At 36.1% G+C, this 22764-nt stretch overlaps 1 long non-coding RNA gene across 1 annotated transcript in view; it reads right to left on the bottom strand.

Moving 5' to 3' along the window:
• The window catches only part of LOC129226641 (uncharacterized), a 132166-nt gene that overhangs the window by 37059 nt on the left and 72343 nt on the right, over nucleotides 1-22764 (bottom strand). The window contains exon 2 of the long non-coding RNA XR_008580811.1: nucleotides 20360-20431. This is a non-coding gene — a long non-coding RNA (uncharacterized LOC129226641). The remainder of the gene's footprint in view (nucleotides 1-20359; nucleotides 20432-22764) is intronic.

Raw genomic sequence — 22764 nt, 5'->3', positions numbered from 1 at the left:
CAGATGTGGTCCATCTGGTGGAGGTTGGGATTGCTCATGGTTTGAAAGTACCGTACGATGTGTTTCGCTAATTAAGTAACTCAATTCAGACTACTCTGCTACCGCAAGTTTTTTTTTTTTTTTTTTGAGCAATCACGATTGCTTATTGCTTTCATTTGACTGTTTTTGGCGTGCTATCATTTTATTTTCCCACCGCCACCCTCCGCACCATCACCGTCGACCGGCTCCTCACGATGCTGCTCCTATAGCGAAATCCGCCTCCAGGTTGCGTCCATGTCCTACACACACGCGCATACATACATACACGTACAAACAAACACATACGTACACCTATACACATACACATACACATACTCAAACACATGCAGACACCTACACATACACACACAACTACCCACACACTCGTGCCTGCACGCAGACACAAACACATATGCCTACACACACATACACATTCCCCCCCCCTCATCACAAACATCATACACACAACTACCCACACACTCTTTCTTACCTGCACACAGACACAAACACACACGCCTACATACACACACACACACACTCGTGATTGCGAAAAACATAATTTAAATTCCAGATGTCAAAATTCAAATTAATTTTTTTTTCAATTATTAGAAACAAAGCAAATGACAAAGATTGACTCCTCCCCTCCCTCCCCCAAAAAAGCTCCCCTGACGGCTAGTGTTTTATTGAAACCCTATTGTGTCATTTTTCCATACCTCTACTATACAGGGTGTTCCGTTTTAACCTGCAAGACCTTAATTTTCGCAACCGTTAGTCTTAGATGTATACTTCCAGTTGCAAAAATGTTCATAATCAGATGCTGGGTTAAGATATTGAAAGCTGGAAGCAAAAATAGAAACGAGTCAGGAAATACAAAATATACCTTTTTATACGGGCCCCAAGTCCCCTAACTTATGCATAGAGAAATAATCCCCATTAAAAAAATAATTCCAACACAAAAAGCTTGAAATTAGTACGACTAATATTCACCGATATATGAAACGCAACATTTTGTGACTTACACCACTTTTCACTCGTAGTCATTAGTACCTTTCGGGAGAAAATATAGTGGTTAACAAGTGTTTGAAATTACATGTGTGCATAGAGTGTGATTCTAGATTTTGTAGTATGATTTTGTGTATCACGGCATAACGTTTGCATTCATTTTTGAACAGCAATGAAAAACATAAATACCTTGTTTTTCTTACTATGATGACCTGTCATTTTTTCTGAAAGAGCGATAAGTTCCAATATCATCTTCCATATGGTCCCTTAAAACTTTAAACTGGACTATCTCCTTGAGTTTTGGTGTCACAAATGTCAAGTTTTTTGTGTAAGCAATAGTTTTCAATGCAGGTTATTTCTCTAAATATTACTTAGAAGACCTAGAGCCCGTATAAAAAGTTAAATTTCTTATTTTTTAACTCTTTTTTACTTTTGCTTCAAACTTTCAACATCTCTGCTTCTGATTTTGAACATTTTTGCAATTGGAAGTATACATCTAGGACTAACGGATGCGAAAATAAAGGTCTTGCAGGTTAAAACGATTCACCCTGTATATTCAAGGATTTAGCGAACTTTTAAATAGTGTGGAATAACTTTTATTTTTTGAAACTCAATGTCTGTATATATAATTCATGGCACCAAATTCTTTATTTTAGCAAAGAGAAACATTGAGGAGCTTTATTATTTGAAAATCAAAGTATGTAACCATGGCACTAAATTCTTTATCTTAGAACAGTGAAGATTGAGGGACATTGATGAGAGACATTGATGGGCTTTATTATTTGAAACCAAATGTCTAATCATCGCACTAAATTCTTTATCCCAGCTCAGAGACGCATTGAAGGGCTTAGAGCAGGAATTTGTAATTGGAGGGAGCAAGTCCTGTCTTTAGTTTTGGAAAAGCTGACGCAAACATCCCTAGCCACATGGCTCAGCTACGACGAATAGGAGACACGTTTACATGAAACGAGTGAAAGAAACCTGATTTCTCCCAATACTCTACTCTAAAAAATATCAAGTGATTTGGAATCCATGCTTCAGAAATTGAAGGCTTCTCTCTCTCTCTCTCTCTATCTTTTATCTCTTCTCAATGGGGAGGAGTGTGGAGGCTAAACCTTACCCAGAAAAGTTGATTTTAAATCACATTGCCAAACCTAGTAAGGTATTCGACATAAATCATGATCCCCACTCAACAAGACTTTCATAACCCCAACGCCACTAGACATCATGAAAGTATCACCAAGCAGGCAATTGCTTCGTTCTAATGTAGAAGCAATTTTTACCCCTCATACCATGACGGGCGACTTTCTAGTTTACAATAATTCTGAGAAAAGAATTATTTCTTCCAATCGCAATCGATTAGCTACCAGTTAATTTTATGATAAATATCTTAGCACTATATATACTCGTTAACCTGCAGTTCAACATGAATGCGGTAGTAAGGAAGCGTGTAGGGGCTACGAACGAGCACGATGTTGCTTCAGGGGCCCTTGGGAAGGTCTGAGAGAGAAATCCCGCCTCATAGGTGGCCAGTTCCAGCCGAGCTTAGGCCCATGCGCCTAGTGAGCAAAGAGAAAAACCCCTTCTTCGGTGGCTGGCAGATGAAGCTAGAATAGCAGATGTGGTTCACCTGGTGGAGGTTGGGATTGCTCATGGTTTGAAAGTAGAGTACGATGTGTTTCTCTAAATAAGTAACTCAATTCAGACTACTCTGCTACCGCAAGCTTTTTTTGAGCACTCACGATTGCTTATTGCTTTCATTTGACTGTTTTTGGCGTCCTATCATTTTATTTTCCCACCAGCACCCTCCGCACCATCACCGTCGACAGGCTACTCACGATGCTGCTCCTATAGCGAAAACCGTCTCCAGGTTGCGTCCATGTCCTACACACACGCGCATACATACACAACTACACACATACACGCACGCACACACAAACATACACACAAACACATACACACACGCATACATACAGACACCTACACATACACACAGACACCTACACATGCACACATACACCTACACACACATACACACAGACACCTACACATGCACACATACACCTACACACACATACACAAAAACATATACACACACATACACACAACTACCCACACATTCATGCCTGCACACAGACACAAACACATATGCCTACACTCATACACTTCCCCCCCCCACACACACATTCGTATACACAACTACCCACACACTTATGCCAGCACACAGACACAAACACACATGCCTACACACACATACACATACCCCCTACATACAAACACACATACCCCCCACGCACAGACACACACGCCCACATACACACATTTGTGATTGCGAAAAACATAATTTGAATTCAAGATGTCAAAATTCAAATTAATTTTTTTATTTTTATTTTTTTTTCAATTATAAGAAACAAAACACATGACAAAGATTGACTCCTCCCCTCCCTCCCCCAAAAAAGCTCCCCTGACGGCTAGTGTTTTATTAAAACCCTATTGTGTCATTTTTCCATACCTCTACTATACAGGGTGTTCCGTTTTAACCTGCAAGACCTTAATTTTCGCTACCGTTAGTCCTAGATGTATACTTCCAGTTGCAAAAATGTTCAATCAGATGTAAATCAGATACAGAGTTAAGATAATGAAAGCTGGGAAGCAAAAATAAAAACGAGTCAGAAAATACAAAATGTAACTTTTTATACGGGCCCCAGGTCCCCTAACTTATATTTATAGAAATAATCCCCATTGAAAAATATTTCCAACACAAAAAGCTTGAAATTAGTACGACTAATATTCACCGATATATGAAACGCAGCGTTTTGTGACTTACACCACTTTTCACTCGTAGTCATTAATACCTGTTGGGGGAAAATATAGTGGTTAACAAGTGTTTGAAATTACATGCGTGCATAAAATGTGATTTTTCAAATCATTCGAGGTTTTGTAGTATGTTTTTGCGTATCACGGCATAACATTTGCATCATTTTTGAACAACAATGAAAAACATAAATACCTTGTTTTTCTTACTATGATGACCTGTCATTTTTCTGAAAGAGCGAGAAGTTCCAATCTCATCTTCTGTATGGTCCCTTAAAACTTTAAACTCGAATATCTCCTTGAGTGCTGGTCGCACAAATGTCAAGTTTTTTGTGTTAGTAATAGTTTTCAATGGATGTTATTTCTTTTAATATTACTTAGGGAACCTAGGGACCGTATAAAAAGTTAAATTTTGTATTTTTTGGTTCATTTTTATTTTCGCTTCAAATTTTCAATATCTTAATTCTGCATCTGATTTTGAACATTTTCGCAATTGGAAGTGTACATCTAGGATTAACGGTTGCGAAAATAACGGTCTTGCAAGTTAAAACGGAACACCCTGTATATTCAAGGATTTAGCGAACTTTTAAATAGTGTGGAATAATTTCTATTATTTGAAACTCAATGTCTGTATAATTCATGGCACCAAGTTCTTTATTTTGGCACAAAGAAGCATTGACGAGATTTATTATTTGAAGCTCAAAGTATGTAACCATGGCACTAATTTCTTTATCTTAGAACAGAGAAGATTGAGGGACATTGATGAGAGACATTGATGGGCTTTATTATTTGAAACCAAATGTCTAATCATCGCACTAAATTCTTTATCCCAGCGCAGAGACGCATTGAGGGGCTTAGAGCAAGAATTTGTAATTGGAGGGAGCAGGTCCTGTCTTTAGTTTAGGAAAAGCTGAGGCAAACATCCCTAGCCACATGGCTCAACTACGACGAATAGCAGACACGTTTACGTGAAACGAGTGAAAGAAACCTGATTTCTCTTAATACTCTACTTTGAAAAATATCACGTGACTTGGAATCCTTGCTTCAGAAATTGTAGGCTTCACTCTCTCTCTATCTTTTATCTCTTCTCAACGTGGAGGAATATGGTGGCAAAACTCTACCCAGAAACGTTGATTTTAAATCACATTGCCAAACTTGCGACCAAACGGCGCGATCTTGAGGGTCACGGATTTGGACAAAATTCTAGATATAGGTTCAATCCCACTAGATAAAGCTAGTGGCTGGGTAAAGGACCCCCGATCATTAACGATTCGATTATCAACTTTGGACCCCCGTTGCAGCCAAACTAGGGCCTATGGAGTGAAACCGCTTTACCTGGGCTTATACCTATTGGGAATTGACCTATATCTGGGATTTTGTCCAAATCCGTGACCCTCAAGATCGCGCTGTTTGGTAGTTAGTAAGGTAATCGACATAAATCATGACCCCCACTCAACAAGACTTTCATAACCCCAACCCCACTAGAGACAATTCTGGTTGTACTCATGTCCCAGCAGTTCAGTTGTATGTTTGAATATTATGTTACAAATCCTGTAAATAGTAATTATTGTAGTAACGTAACCTGTAAATATTTTCCCGTAATGAATATACCAACCCTTAACATATGGCTAAAGTATACAACCCCCTATTCTTTTTTTTCTTATTTCATTCACTGATTTTATCAATGAAAGTGTAGTTGTAGAACGTTGTAGCATTTTCTGGAATCTTTGAGAGATTTCTTTTCGGTGTGTATATAAGCCGTTAGCGATGGATAAAAAGTTAGTTTCGATTGAGAATTTGTGCTGTGGGTGGATTAACTCTGTTTATTGCGAGGCATTTCGCTGTGTTGTTTTCGTATTGGGAAGTAAATACGTGTGTAAACGTTGAGTTTACGGTGTTGTGTGATAATTGCTTAATTGCTGATGAATAATTTAGCAGTTGTTGACGATATTTCCTGTACATAGTGTAAATAAATTTCCTGTGTTTTTATCAAGAACTGTGTTATCCTTTCAAGAAAGTTGGAAGTCTCACCGAATCTGTTACAATATTAAATTTGAAATTCAGTTAGATTTTGTCGGTTTTTCTGGAAAATATAAAATGATTTTGAGTAACCCTTTTTCCGATCACCATCCATCGCCCTTTCCTCGTTAGGCAGGACTTCCTTCATTCACACCCTACCATTCTTCACCCAAACTATCTAAGCATTGTTTTAGAAATGTTTCATCAGGATAATAGCACTATAGCACACGTGCGTTCTGTAGTTGTGGCGACCTCCTTCTTCAGCGCATCAGAATGCCACCTGTGTAAAAAGTTAATAGTTTTTCCATTTAAAACCTACTGAAACGTTTATAGGCAATTTAGTTTCTGTACATAAATCATATATGATCGTTTTTCTCCCTTTCTATAAGCGAAAGAAACTATAAGATTGCTTATTGTTTCCTTTGCAACCGGAAGTAGCGTCCACACTGGGGTGGTTCAAAAAAACTTTTTTTTTTAAGCTAGAATACAGTACACCCCCTATTCTTTTACACTTACTAATAGTATTTACTGTAAAAGTTTTTGCTTCTTACTTGAATTTTAAGATGGTGCTCAATGAACTCTTAATTTAACATTAGCCATAGCATAGAAAATGCCAAAAATTTAGGAAAATTGAACTTCTCCAGCTGTTTTATTGTACATAATTATTTTATTGCAATGAAAATGCATATTATTATGTATATTATAATACGTATCATTGTTTTTTTAGTTCAATTAATTTTTTTAACCCCCTCCCTATACTTATGAAGTTTGGGGAGGGGGTTGAAGACCCTCTTTCAGTTGAAATAGGAAGCTAAAATTCTTCCAGTATATTCTTATCTACAAGTCTAAAAATATTGTGGGGTGTCCTCTTATCAAGGAGAAACTTTCTTTTTTACATGTATTTTTGAACCTCCCTCCTCCACACCCATTCTAAAAACCATCTTTTAAATAAGCAAATATGTGAATGTTTTTTTGAGCAATCACGATTGCTTATTGTCCTCGCTTGATCGTTCTTTGAGATTCCGTTCCTTTTTCAGCTTGGACCTGGGGCCTCTGCAGCACTCCCGCCTACCGACCTCTGCAGGCGCGGCTCCTCTGGTTCTGAGCACTGTCCCCCGGAATCTGCGTCTCCTGGTCGGTGGCATCCATATCCTGCACACACATACACGCTCATACACATACACACGCCTACGTGCATACAAACAGGTTTACACACACACACACACAACTATACACATGTAACCGCCCAGGAGGAGGGGCAGGCTTGGAGGGACAGAAGTCGTTTCTAGAAACAACTCCAATGAGTAGGATCCTGTCGCAACTCGTGATTGCGAAACACATAATTTAAATTCAAATTAACTTACTTTTTTTTTTTCATTCTGTCTTCGCAAGCATGGTTGAGAGTTACAGCAGGTTAAGCCAGGTATCACAATATTCAAAATTCGCTCATGAACTCATTAGGCTCGGTATGATTTTTATTGGACTTTGTTCGAAGGAGATATTATTTAAAACTACAGTGAACATTCTTTCGCAAAGTATGTGATAAGAAACATAGTTGCACACTTAAAATTTTGGTGCTAATGGAAATGTGGATTTTTCTGCGTAAGATAGACTTTGTTTGGTGCTTCAAAAATAATGAGAGCTGAATATCTTTTAGCTCGAATTCGAAGGTTTTCTCCTTTCGCTAATCATTTACTAGCTTTTTTTGTCTGTCTTATATCGTCTGTTATCAAAATGCAAAATTAGAAGAAAAAAATAAAAATTAAAACTTAGTGATAAGAAAACGAAATAGAACTACTATTTGCCACATTTTCCAACTAACCGCCGACTTATTTTTGGTATTATAGTATTTTGTGAACATGATTTGGCAATGGTTCATTTCTTTTTGAGGTGGTATAATGAATGGGGTGGTTTCCTTCAGTCAAAAGTACTACTTTTTGTCCTTGAAATGGATAGAATGAGCAAAAAAAAATTACATGGACCCAGAAAATACTTTCCTTTTGCCAACAGTTTTTTTTAATTAATTTTTTTAAATGTCCGATTTTTCAAACAAGGCGTGGTCTTTATGACGTCACAAATGATGCAATTTGGAGCATCTTTCTACAACGTTTCCACGTTATGATAATCAAGCAGCGAATAAAATTGCGCTCTACGCTTGCTATCAACCCTATAGTTGCCAATACACGTGAGTAAAGATGCGAATTAAATATTTTGTTCTGTGAATGGCAACATTGAATGGCATTTCATCATTTGTTATGTCACACGACAGAAGGGTAAACAATGAAAAAGCAACGATTTAAGTAATTTTCTATAAATATTAAACTTAAAAAAGTTATTTAAAAAATGGTCAGATCCTATGTTTTTAAGCATGCTCTTTCAGAAAAAAATACTTTTGAAATTTTGGAAACTACCCCATTATTGTGATGAGTTTTAAAATATTGATAGTTTTTCCTGAGAGTTATTACTAGGATATTATAGAGCTTTTGAGTAATATTAGAAGATATATTATGACAGCATGAATGCAGAAAGCCATTAGCTCTCGTTCAATATGTTGTCATTTTTTTCTCCACAAAACACGGCAACAAACACTTAAACTCTTTGTATCAAGTTCACCAAAACCGTACCTATATTGATCGTAATGAGTTTTTTTCTAAGCTATTGTTACTCAGTTTTTTATTTGCAATGTCAATACTTCTCGCTGCCTGGAATTCAGATCGGTCATAGTACCACACCTCGGCGAACGCACACAAGAGAGTTGTTTCATTTGCATTGAATAATAAGAGCGGAACGAGAGAGAGAATAAACAATGAAACGTGGTGTATGTTTCATGCTTCGTTTTGTAATGAAATGCTCGAGCTTGTATGTTTTGATAAGCGATTAATGACGCAGCAAAATATGCTCGTATCATATTTACTTTCCTTAAGTTTTTCCCCCTAACATTTGTTATAAAGGGAGTCCCAAAATTAACGCAAAATTTGAATTTGCCACAATTTTTGCTGTTAATTGTTGGCAGCCGCGGAAAAAGAACAATTTGACAGCTGGGAGTTTAGGGTTAGTAAAAATGGAGTGTTATGCTATTATACAGCCAGCGAAACAATTCAATCACTGCATAAGGAATTTCCTGTTCGTGTACTCTCTCGTTTCGGTGATATGAATTGTACCCTAGATCGTGTGATTTTACATCATTAGACTTCTCCCTATGGGGTTATTTGAAGTCAAACGTCTATGTCAGCAATTCCATAACCACCTGCGCATTACCTCATTGCGATATCGAGCGCCAATAACAGTAAGCTGCTTGACCCGCCCAAACTTTCATTATTTTACAAATAATTGTTCGATGATGAAAACGCATTATAGAATCGAAAACGCTCCATTTGTAATAACCCTAGACCCTCAGTTGCCAAATTGTTCTTTTTTCAAGATTGCCGACAATTTATTGCAAAAATGGCGGCAAATTCAAATCTTGCGTTAATTTTGGGACACCCTTTATTAGTCTATTATCTTGTAACATTAGTTTACACGTAACTTACTTGTTCAAAAATGCGGTGCGGTATATGTAAATGGATATCAGTGCTAGAACATTTTTTAATATAGTAGAGCTCATAACTGTAAAAAAAAAAAAAAAAAAAAAAAAAAAAAAAAAATCCCGAAACGTTACTGGTTATTTTCGTGGAGCGTTTCTGGATTTCATAGGTTTTCTCCTATTTCCCAGTAAAATCAAGTATCTTCGCAAAAAAGTTTCCTGAATTTTGACAAGTCTTTTCACTGTTGTGAAAATATTTTTAGCTACCAATGGGGTCGTTTCCAAAATTTTAAAAGTATTTTTTTTCTGAAAGAGCATGCTTAAAAACATAGGATCTGACCGTTTTTTGATAAATTTGTTTGCGTTTAGTATTAAAAAAAAAATACTTAAATTGGAGCGTTTTCATTGTTTACGGCTTCTGCCGATGACATCACAAATGATGAAATGCCATTCAGCGTTTTCATTCACTGGGCAAAATATTTATTTCGCATCTTTACTCACGTGTATTGGCAACGATATGGTTGATAGCAAGCGTAGAGCGCAATTTTAGTTCGCTGTTTGATTATCATAAAGTGGAAACGTAGTAGAAAGATGCGGCAAAGTGCATCATTTGTGACGTCACCAAGACCACGGATTGTTTGAAAAATCGGACATTAAAAAAAATAACTAAAAAAAAACCTGTTGGGAAAATGAAAGTATTTTCTGGGTCCATGTTGTTTTTTTTACTCATTCTATCAATTTCAGTAACTAAAAGTAGTACTTTCGACTGAAGGAAAAAACCCCATTGAGCAATAACACTGTTGAAATATATCATTTTCCACGTGTTGACGTGAGGTCGAAAATTCTACGTGCAATCATTTGATTTTTTTCTTGCATAGAAGATTGAGAGATTGAATGGGCGTTTTTATTAAGTGTATCGGCTTAAGATCGGTTACAGCCCGTCCAGATTGACTAAGCTCCAAGTGAGAATGAATGAGTCACTGGATAACTGCAGGAATGGAAGGCAGTGATTTGTTTGATTCTTTCTTGCAATTCTCACATAATTTTGACCGTGGTTGCTCTAATGCTTCCGGAGAATCCTTGGTAAATTACGAAGCTTCTAACAACAACATTAAACCTACATAATTTTATGGAAGGTTTCCGAGACATGACTGACTTTAAAAGGGGAGATTTCCCAATTCCTCCAAAAGTTTCAAGGATAATTTCAGAAAGGTTACTGACTTTTAGTGGGAAACGTTCCTGGTTTTTCCAAGATATGTTACTGTTCGAAATTGGGCGCATCAGCTGCCGATTATTTTCCAAGAACGTTTCTGAATCGTTTTTACAGTGCAGAGCTGCGGATTCAAAGAGAAAATGGCCAACCCTGACTCCGGGAGTTTTAGAACCTTCAACTCCCCGACTCCGACTCCTTTACCTTAAAATCAGTCCGAATCCGACTCCACAAGCACTGGCAGAATTATGAATTTTGAGAAACAATGACCGACTCCGACTCCTTTACCCCAAAATCATTCCGACCCCGACTCCACGACTTCTCAGCCTTGGTAGAGCCTCTATTACCCGAAGTGGTCGGACTGGACCTCCTTCATTTAATCTAAAACGTCGGCTTAAACTTTATTTTCAACGCTTAAACCTCATTCGCAAATTCCAAAGGCAAAATAGTTCAGAATTTAGGTCTGTTGTATAAAACTCAGGGGGAGAGGGGCACCAAGTAAAGTTCGTGCCCAGTGCTCTCAAAATATAGTCAGGTCTTGATTAAAGTTACAGAAAGAAAAACTAGTATGTTGTGGCCATCACGAAACTTTCTTCTATATTTTTCTTTCTTTTTTTTCTGATCCCTCCCCATGCTTGACGAGGAAGCAATATTCTCAACAAAAACAAAATTACACATGCAAAAACTTGACGACCGTCCCAATGTCTGAATTATTGCAAAAGCAAAGCAAAGAGCGAAAATTGAAAGTTACTTTAAAAGCCTTGCTTGAATTAATTACAAATATTTTATTTGTTAACGAACATAAGATGGCAACAGTTAAAAATTTTAAATCATTGAGATAATATTTCCGATCATTTCCATACAATTAAAATCACGAGAAATACGCAGACGACAATCTATTACGATTTATCTTTCTTATTGTTGCATTAATAAAGCTATTTTTATTCAAAAAAAAAAAAAAAAAAAAAAATCAACACCTCTTGGAGCGATTGGCGTCAAAATTGAACCAAAGCCTGTTTACATATGGATTCACATATATTCCAAATTTCAACCAGAACGTAGCATTACTTCTTGAGATAGGGCACTCACAATGGAAAAAAAGAACGGGCGATTGCGCTACCCCCTTTTTAGCTGTTCACACCAAAATTAAATCAGCTCTTATACCAAGTGCTACTTGCCGATAAATTTTTCTTTCATTCCGTTCATTATTTCTTGAGATACAGCAGTCACAATTGACGACAAAAAACGTTCTATAGCTCAACCCCGTTTGCGTTATTGACACCAAAATTGAATCAGCACCTGTTCCTGTTGATGGCAACATATGGACGAAATTTCGTTTGATTCCGCCGGTTACTTCCTGAGGAATAGCAAGCACGCGTAACTCAAAAAACGTCCCATTGCTCCACCCCCCTTGGAGGAATTCGCGCCAAAAACCAATGGGCACAAGTTCACATAGGGGCACATATGTGTACCAAATTTCGTTCGATTTCATGCGGTAGTTTTTGCTGTAGAGCGGCCAAAAAAACTGGTCACACACAGATGTGACACACGGTCACACACACAGAGACAGACAGACATTTTCCAAAAATAGTCGAAATGGACTCAGTACACCTCAAAACGTTCGAATCCGTCAAAATTCGAAATTCGAAAATTTGCACGAATCCAATACTTTCTTCTATATATGAGATATAGAAGAAAGTAATAAAGGCATTTATAACTACGTTGAAAAAGCTAAACGGCGATATTCAAAACCCCAATTTCACCGAAATTGGAGTCTCTCCTTTCTACTATTTTTTCTTGAACCGATACTGTTCTACTTATTACATAGTAGTTAAGTCCACCAATCAATTAGCAATCGTCTAAAGTAATTAATTAGAACAATAATAGCTAGATCATCCGAAAAATACAAGAAACGCCAAATTATGTAACGGTGAGCGCTTGAAAATTTCAGCTAATTTGAATGCATCAAAAATTACAAGGGTAAAAACAAACCATTCTCATATAGGAGTATAATAACTAGGGTCTGGTGGGGGAAAGTGGTCAATGGGGTAAAGTGGTCATACGTCAAATAAATGGCTATAGCTTGGAAATAAACGTTCGAATGAATGTGAGACTTTTATTTTAGAGTAAAACAGTTAGAAACTACATTTTGAATACAAAATTTTACAACAGGAAAAATTTTATTTGGTAAAAAAAAATATTTTGCGTGAATATGAAAAATTTTAAAATCTAAACACCTATTTTAACATCCTTGGGAAATTTTGTTTGTTAGAATTAGGAACAGATTGACTATACAGGAAGCTTCCTACATTTCTCAAGAACTCTTACTCATTAGCAATTAGCTGAATCTATTTTAGATAATTTTTTAGAACAATTTAAGTAAGATGGGGTAAAGTGGTCATAATATTAGGCTTAACGAATATTGTTCTTCTAATGTCACTTAATCTTTAGGTATAAGGCAGATACAAATTCAATATTAATTTTACTCAATATGTATTGTTTTTACAGTAAACGGGGGTAAATATACGAGTATATGTGTATATATACGCATATATACTCGTGTAGACGTGTACATAGACGTATTCACATAAATGCGCCAAAAAATACATATATGGGTATCTGCAAGTATTTTTTGTCCACACAGCTATGCATTCTACTATACACGTATATGCTCGCTTATACTCGTATACATAAGAACACTTATATACTCAGGTAGACACGTATATACGCGTACGTACTCGAGTAGACACTTACATACAAGCATATGATACAAAAGTGTACAGGTTGAGTTTACATTCTTGAGCAAATTAATAAAAGGTGTTAAAGGAGAGGAGAAGAAGCAAGAGTTAATAAGGAACATATGGTCACAAACACAATGCTGACGCGCTACATGCACGCAAAGTGAGAAATTGATGGATGCAAAAAAAGTCACAAATTTCTATATATATATATATATATATATATATATATATATATATATATATATATATATATATATATATATTACAAAAATACAATTTTACACAACATTTTAGGACTTAAGAAAGTTTTAAATTGATTGATGAAATTTACGGCCTTTAGCTGAAAAGCATCATGCATCGCATTCACAGATCCCTCTCTGTTGTAATAACGAGACTTTTGAAAAACTTTCATCAGCCGCTGCGCCTTTGTTGCGATGCGTGTATTAGAGCTACTAAAATGTTAGGTAAAATCAGCTTTGTGCAACAAATTTGTGCCCTGCTTTGCCTCCTGGCTTTGCGTGCATGTAGCCCGTCAGTGATTGAAACTTCCTTATGATTCTTTGCTTTTTATCTTTCTTCCTCTTATCTTTCTATCCTCCCCTCTCATCACACCCCGTTGATTTTTGGCCAAGAGCTTAGATTCACTCTGTAGGCCGACATGTATATAAGCGTATATTCTCGTGTATACATACATATACTGGTGTATTCACGTTAGTGTACGTATATACATCTATACAGGTATATAATCGTGTGTACACGTGTACATGTGTATATACTCGTGCTTCCATATTATATATACGTGAGTAGACACGTACAAAGACGCACTGGATTTATCCACGAATTAACTCGTGTATGCCCGTATATGTATGCATGTACAGTTATGTATGCGTATATACGTCTACTATACAAATATATACTAAAGTATGCACGTTTTTTCTCAAGTGCATGCGCGCATATGATGTTCGTTTATACGCTTATATACTCGTATATACACGTGACACGTATATACATGTGATACGTATGTACTCATGTAGACACCTATACACTCCTGTAGGTAATGAAGTATACATGCTTATATACTCGTACATACACGTCTATACTTGAGTGGGCACGTGCATGCATGTATTTGATGTATACATGTATCTACTCATATAGGAACGTGTTTACTCGTGTATATACTCGTGTACACACGCATGTACTCGTGAATATACTTGTAATTATAAAAACAATTGAAATATACAAGTATTAGGGTTCTTTATAATGGTTTGCTACTATTTTTAACTATGACCACTTTACCCCATGCTATGACCACTTTCCCCCACCCCATGGGGTAAAGTGGTCATAAAAACATTGGGAAAAGAAAGTTCTATAAAACTACTAAAATCAATGTTTTTCTTCCTAAAATTCAATGTACTGTGTTCTTTAATAATGCAATGTAAAATAACAACAAAAAAAGTTGAAGTGTTCAAAGAATTTGTTGCATTTATTATCCACCTAAGTTGAAAACCTACGATTTTATGACCACTTTACCCCACCAGACCCTATACTTTTTCGTTTTTGAATTTATTATCAACACTTTGTGTTCATTCTTTCAAAAATATTTCTCTTAAACTTTTCGCCGTTCGGAAAAAAAAAAGTTTCCAAATGGTGTGAGTCTTTTGATTTTACAAGTTCAAACAAAGCGGATCATTCAAAAATTGATTGAAAAATAGTAATAGAAAAAGCTTGCACTGTACTATAGTCAAAGGGTTTGTTAGGCATTTATCAAGCTCCGAATAAATTAATACAACATTTGCACAAGCAAGAAATGCGCTCTTAACTTAAGAGATGATTTTAAATTCTATAAAATTTTCATCAAAAAGTATTTACTTGCGTACTAAATGAGCTGATATACGTTCTACACTGTAAAAACGATTCAGAAACGTTACTGGAAAATAATTGGACTAACTGGAAAATAAATCGAGAGACGTTCCACGGAAATAACCAGTAACGTTTCGGAATTTTTTTACAGTGTATTATTTTTTAGCTATTGAAAGTGTAAATGCCAGAAATTAATTGAAAGAAATCTATATGTTATGAAAGTGTGAAATTTAGAGTGAAATTCAGTTCTGAATAAGAACTGTGCAATCAATTTCATTAATGCAAAAATAGGGTGTAGTAATGTACTACACCCATTTATTTTAAACATTGTAATCGTTTGTGGAATAATCTCTCTCCGAATATTTAAAAATCTCACTCTAATTTCAACTCAAGGTGAGATTTTCTCACCCATTTTTTCCCCTCGAATGGGAATACTGTCATATAGGGGAGACCGGGGCAAGATGACGAATGCCTTAATTTTTCTATTCTCCACTAGGTAACTGCATCAAATGCATGCTACTGGCTCTTCTATCCGCTGTTCATTCAGCAATAGTATAGAGACGCTGAAATCGCGATATTTGTGTTAGTTTTGAAGCGCTGATTGTTTACCGTTGCCACGGTCTAACTTTTATGCATGTGTAAATAAGCTCTGCTACAGAGAAGATATATCGTGTTTCTTTAGTATTTATGAGTAACTTTGTTTAAATACTACCTATTACCATGAATAAATATCAATTAGTCGCCTTCTTTTATGGCAATGGAGAAAAATCCGTTCAAACAGGCAGTCTGGGGTAAGACAAGACGACGGACAGCAACGCGGGGAGATGACGAGCTTGTTATCTTGCCCCGTGTTTCGGAATTTATTAAAGTAACTACATTCTCCATTTAATTAAATCTTGTAAACGCTTATTTGTCTGTGTGTTTGTCCACGCGACCTTTAGCGTCTATAACTAGTTAATCTAATGACTAGTTGACTGAATTAAACCAAGCAAAGAATCTCCTGTTGGTTATTGACGCCTAACTTTGCAGGCTATGTTATATTGTAGTGAAAAACATTATCATGGCTGGGTTTCCACCCCACACATCGCATCGTCTTTAGCTACTGATGCGTCATCTTTCTGCCCATTAAAAACCTAATACAGCCAAGCATGTCACAACTTCATGGTCATTCATCGAGGACAAACTATCACAAACAAAAATATTGGTGAGCTTTTAAGCAACGCCCACTTCAAAGCAGCTACATTTGGAAAATGCCGCTAAAGGATTTAAAGAATGAGGCATGAGACTCATTCTCTTGTTTTTAGCGGACTATGATGTTGTTGGCAATGAAACTGAGAATAATAGTGCTAATCTTCAGACCTTGGGAGGAGAAAACCAACATATAAATCCTCTAGACGAAGCAGAAGTTATAGCAAATGCTGATACCGATGCACCAAAGAAGCCTGTTAGTGTTTCTGATTTCATTGCATTGCCTAAAGCAACACAATGTGTGAAAACAAAAAGGAAAAGCAGAAAACTAAACTCATACATTCTTACACGCACCAGCCATCAATGAAATGTCAGAACAAGGAGCAAAGAGGAAGAAAAAAATTAATTATTTAAAAAAAGAGAGAAATTTTAAGCTCGTGAAGCCAAAAATGGAGTAAAAAAACTCAAACTAAGTTCCTGTAGGCTCAAGTCTATACAACTCATGCCAAGCAATCCAGTTGAAACAACCTCAAATAATGGTGTTATAAGATGCCCTGCTTGTAAAGAGGAATAGTGTGACACTGCAACAGAAGAATGGATTCAGTGCTGTAAAAGCCGAAAGTGGTGGCATGAGGAATGTTCCAATTATGAAAAAGGTATTTTTATTTGTTAGCTACACAACTTAACGCTTCAACAGTACGCTACAATGCATTACGCTTAATTTGATATTTTGTAAGATGTAAAACACAGTAATCATTTGTAAAGCTAAGTAACATATGCAAAACATAAGATATGTTCAACCTTTTTCAACGTCGTCATCTTGCCCCAAGGCCAAAGTCATCTTGCCCCAGTACTGGGGCAAGATGACGATTTGTTAGGGTTATGAAAAAATAAATATCCTTCGTTATTTTTATGTGAAAAATTAAATGGTAATATATTTAATACTACAAAGGACTACTCTAACAGCTCATGTAAAATTAATTTTACTATCCTTAATAATAAATTTATAAACAACAAAAATTGTTAGCATAGTCATCTTGCCCCGGTCTCCCACACTGGCTTATCCAAATTGGTGTTTGTTGATAAGGAGGACCTCTTTAAATGTTGTCTCCTAGTCCCTGACTTTCTGAGGACTTCTGGGTTCATGGACACGATCTAGCCAAGATCTAGACCATGTAGAATCAGAAGCATCAACGGCAATAACATATTTACCAATTATATTTATTTATACGTATATTGATACCGTTTCTTAGTAAAGCCGAACACTATAATCCCATCTATATGTGTAGTACAAGCACTTCGTTAGAAGAGTCTTAAACTTTTTTTCTTTTCAGGTATTTGATATCTGTAGGCAAAACCTTTATCTATTTAAAAAAAATTATAAATGTTAAGAGAGTGAAAAGTTTAATAGCTTTTTCGAAGCGGGAATGGGGATGTTTCCTTCAGTCAAAAATACTACTTTTAGTCACTAAAATTGATAGAATAAGCAAAAAAAAAAAAAAAAAACATGGACCCAGAAAATTCTTTCATTTTCCCAACAGTTATTTTTTAATTAATTTTTTAAAATGTCCGATTTTTCAAACAAGGCGTGGTCTAGATGACGTCACAAATGATGCTTTTTGGCGCATCTTCGTACCGCGTTTCCACGTTATGATAATCAAGAAGCGAATTAAAATTTCGCTCTACGCTTGATATCAACCATTCCGTTGCCAATACACGTGAGTAAAGATGCAAATTAAATATTTTGCACTGAGAATGGCAACACGGAATGCATTTCATCATTTGTGATGTCATCGGCAAGAAATGTAAACAATGAAAGATCATCACCGAATTAAGTAATAATTTTAAAATATTAAACTTAAACAAATTATTTAAAAAATGGTTAGATCCTATGTTTTTAAGCATGTTCTTTCGAAAAAAAACACTTTTAAAATATTGGAAAACGACCCCATTGAAGTCCAAATTTAAAAATGTATCGTGCTTTGCAGTAATTGCCATTTACACTTATTTATTTTTTGAAAAATAAGTTTGTGATCTCAATAGTATTCTACTTTACTTTCATTCTTCTTTCGGAAGTTGTAGAAAAATGCTTAAATTAACAACACTACGCCCAAATTATCCTCAGTAATGCACAAAAAGACAATAGAATGTTGCATGCAACCTTTCAAGGCATAAAGGTATTGCAGTTCTGTAACGAAGTTCAAGAAGGAAAACAATTCTACTTCTTGGATACGCTGGAGGCGGTTCTCTAAAATGGCTTGAAAATGATATAGTTTTTATTTACCTGTGTTAAATGAGTATTTTGCATAGACTAATAATAAGAATAGACCGAGCTATGGCAAACCTTTTGCTGCTCATAAACCAAACCATGTGACTGGTGGATATCCTAGCAACAGCGGGCGTTGATCGTAGCAGACGATCGAGGCCGACGAGAAATAAAATAAATAGAATTGATGGAACACGGAAGAATGATCTTTTATGGAGTCCGATTTGTAAATTTGTTGATCTAAGTTGTAAATGTTTTGTTATTTTGGTGAGTTTTTTGTTTAGATAGTGCTGTGTATTTTCTTTATTCAATTTCAATAACTCTCTAAGCAATTAAAGATGCAAGCACCCAAAAAAAATCGGGAAACGGTAAGATTTTTACCTACAATTTCAATTTAAGATACCGATTAGTACATTTTTGCGTTAACGCAAAACGTTTACGCCATTACGTTCACGTCAACGCTGACGTAGCAGTTCCGAATGAAATAAAAGTTACTGAAAACTGTGATCAAAAACTAATTACTAGTGTCAAAATAATGCATAACTAAAAGAAAAACAGTCAATTTCTGCACCTTGAAAAGAAATTGTAATAAAAACACATTACGTCTTAAAATGTCGAGTGCCAAACTATAGATAATGTTGCCATCTAGCAACGATACTGCCAAAGTTTTCGCCAAGCCTTCCACCAGTCACATGATGTATCCATGAACCAATTTTTTCATCAGCAAGTCTGGGAAAGCTCGGTCTACTCTTATTATTAGTCTATGGTATTTTGCGTTCACAGTATTAGTTCTTCCCAAAATTTTTAACAGACGACCAAACGGCACGACCTTGAGGGTCACGGATTTGGACAAAATACTAACTTTAGGTCCATTCCCACTAGAAATGAGCCCAGGTAAAGCGGTTTGACTTCATAGGCCCTAGTTTGGCTGCAACGAGGGTTCAAAGTTGCTAGTTTGGCCCCAGAAATGCAATGGCATTTCCATCGGAATTCCAAACTTCGACACCATGTTCGATATCCCAACACCTTTGGCATCTTTTGTTTTGTAAATTGAGCATTACGTATTTATTTCTGTGCATTATCTAAGTTATTCAGAAAGTCGAAATGATGTTGTATTTTTGCTTTTTTGTGTGCCATGTGCAGTAAATCAGAGCTTTTTCTCCTCTCCCATTTTTTTCTTATCAATGTGGAATATCTTTGATAGCAGACGATAAATATCTAGTCAAAGTAAATGTTTTTATTTGCAAACGATAAATACTTTTTATTGGCAACCGATTAATATAAAACCAAAATAATTAGTTTCATTTGCAAACGATAAATATCCTGTAACTAGGCTATTTTGGCATTCAAGTTATTGAAATTGAAAGCAGTAGCCAATTTTAATTTGTGATCCGCTTATTAAAAAATATTATTCAACGTAATGAACTCAAAGGTAAGCAGGCAAACGGCGCATACTGCAATACACTAGTTGAAAAAGAAAAAAAAAATGTTAATTTTGAAGGATTGTATTTCTGGGTCCAAATTATCAACTTCGGACCTCCGTTGCAGCCGAACTAGGGCCTATGCAGTCAAACCGCTTTACCTGGGCTCATACCTTGTGGGAATCGACCTATATCTAGAATTTTGTCAAAATCCGTGACACTCAAGGTCGTGCCATTTGGTAGTGAGATGTTGTAAAAACTATCACATAAATTCATACCTACGTTGAATCTACCTACCTAACTGATACGTACGTTACTTTCAGAGTTTCTACAAAAGGATTCGACAGAATGGAAAAGAAGCAGACTCTGCTGGAAAAGCAAAAAAATAGTTAGTTTCTTAAGAATTATAAATATATATAGCACAGTGAGGAGATTCACTCATAAAAGAAAACTAGAAAATATCTAAGACGAAAAACAAAGGTATTACTTATTGCCAGCGATATATTTCACCTTTTTACAGGTGTATTGTATTTCACGCATTGGTAATTAGAAACATGCTTCAAAAATTCATTTTAATGTTTGTATTTTAAATAACAAATAGCATTGTGGAAAATGCAGAAAAGTTATTGGATTAGCAAACCTAAGCTCAAAGTAGCAAAACTAAATTAACAGCCGGGTTCGTATCTTCTACAGCAACAAAATTTCTGTAAAACTCAGATACAAAATTATATATGAGAATTCAAAATTTTGCTTAAAATAGAAGCTATTAGAAACTCTCCCACAGGACATGAAATTCAATAGATGGCGCCACTATTTCTTGCCTCAAAACCGTTTCATTATTTTTTTTTTATTTAAAGAGATTCCCCTGTTTTTTTTTTTTTTTTCTTTCTTTCTTTCTTTTTTCTTAAACGCTACATAAATTTTTCTGAACAAATTCAGTTTAACCTGGTAAAATTTCCAGGGCATTAAAAAAATCACAAATTTTTCCGGATTTAATGCTTTTTACAACTACATAAGTTCATTTTTGAATTTTTTTTTTTGAAGATTAAGAAGATAAAAAGTATGTAGTTGCAGGCGATTACCCTCTTGTAAAACGTTTCTAAAGCTTTTTTGAATTCTGAAATTTTGAATTCAAATTATGGTTTTCGCAATCACGAACTGCGACAGGACCCTACTCATTGGAGTCATTATTTCTAGAAACAGCTCCTGTCCCCCCCCCCCTAAGCCTGCCTCTTCTCCTGGGCGGTTACGTGTGCATAGTTGTGTGTGTAAGTGTATAGGCTTGTGTGTGTGCGTAGACCTGTGTGTAAGTGTATAGGCTTGTGTGTGTGCGTAGACCTGTGTGTATGCACGTAGGCGTGTGTGTGTGTACATGTGTGAGTGTGTGAGCGTGCGTGAGTGTAGGGCATGAGCACCTCCGACCAGGAGAAGCGGACAGCTCAGGACCGGAGCAGCCGCGCCGCCTGCAGAGGAGGGTGGGCGGTGGTGCTGCAGAGGCTTCTGGTTCAAGCTGAAAAAAGCACGGAACATCAAAAACGGTCAAATGAGAACAATAAGCAATCGTGATTGCTCAAAAAAAATATATATATATAAATAAATAAATAAATAAATAAATAAATCGCGGAACGGTGATGTTTTTAATTGTTTTTCTTCTTTTCCTTCTTTCTTTATCTTGCAATTGTGGAATGTTAAAAACAAGTGAATTTTGTTCAAGGAAAGGAGTGGTTTCTTCCTTTTTCAAAACACTTCGACTCAAGGACCGTTAAATACTCGGGAAAAACTTTTGCGAACGACTGAGGTTATTTTTCCTCATTTATAAAATATAATGATAATAATAAATGAAACTCTACATTGTGTTTAAGAACTGTTACAAATACATTTAAATGTTTAGTATGATATTAATAATTATTTCAATAGTTATACAGAAGTAAACGTAATAAGCATTGGTAAATATCATAGAAAACTGCGAAAATTAATCTTAAATTTCAAGGAAAAGTTGTCGTGCAGAATTGAAAATTATGGTGTTTTCTGTTTTTGAAAAGGGAACATTTTTTTATCGTGGAAGAGCAGAAATCTCTGAGGACAGATTGCGGTATTCCGCCGGACCAACCGGTGTTGTTACGGATGCAAGTCAGCTGCTGCCATCTGTGAGCTCTAATAGCTGTTAAATCCATATGAAGGTCCTTTGAGGTTCCGCGTTTTTTTACTTCGATATCTGTCTGCAGGGCAGGCCCGTCATTTCAAAATTCTCCAGTTTAGGGATAGGGGAGGGAACGGGGTAGCAAAAGGCTTGTGTTCAAGACATTTTATAGGGAAAAAAACATCAAAATACGTACAAAAATGCCCATTTTCATTATTTTTCTATAGTCCTCCCCAACCCCCCCCTCTCGTTCCTACCGACTGCGCAAATGACGAGCATGGCCATATTAAGACATGTTGATATACGGGAGAAAATACTCTAGCAATCTACAAAAAAGTTTATAACGAAAATTGATTTTTAAATTTTGCTGGCACTCCCTTTAGAGAATTTAGTTTGGTTTTCACTGCTGGGGGGGGGGGGGGGGGGGGGGGGTGTTGCACTTTTTGACGGAAAAAAATGGAGAAGAAAAATTTCAGTTCGAACTATGGCACCTCATAGAGCTAAATTCCGCTCTGATCACTTGTAAGACAAGAAATGAATTTGTTATGAATATTTTTAGTGC

Source organism: Uloborus diversus, chromosome 7, assembly GCF_026930045.1.
Source record: "Uloborus diversus isolate 005 chromosome 7, Udiv.v.3.1, whole genome shotgun sequence".
NCBI lineage: Eukaryota > Metazoa > Arthropoda > Arachnida > Araneae > Uloboridae > Uloborus > Uloborus diversus.
This window is presented reverse-complemented; position numbering and strand designations above follow the sequence as displayed.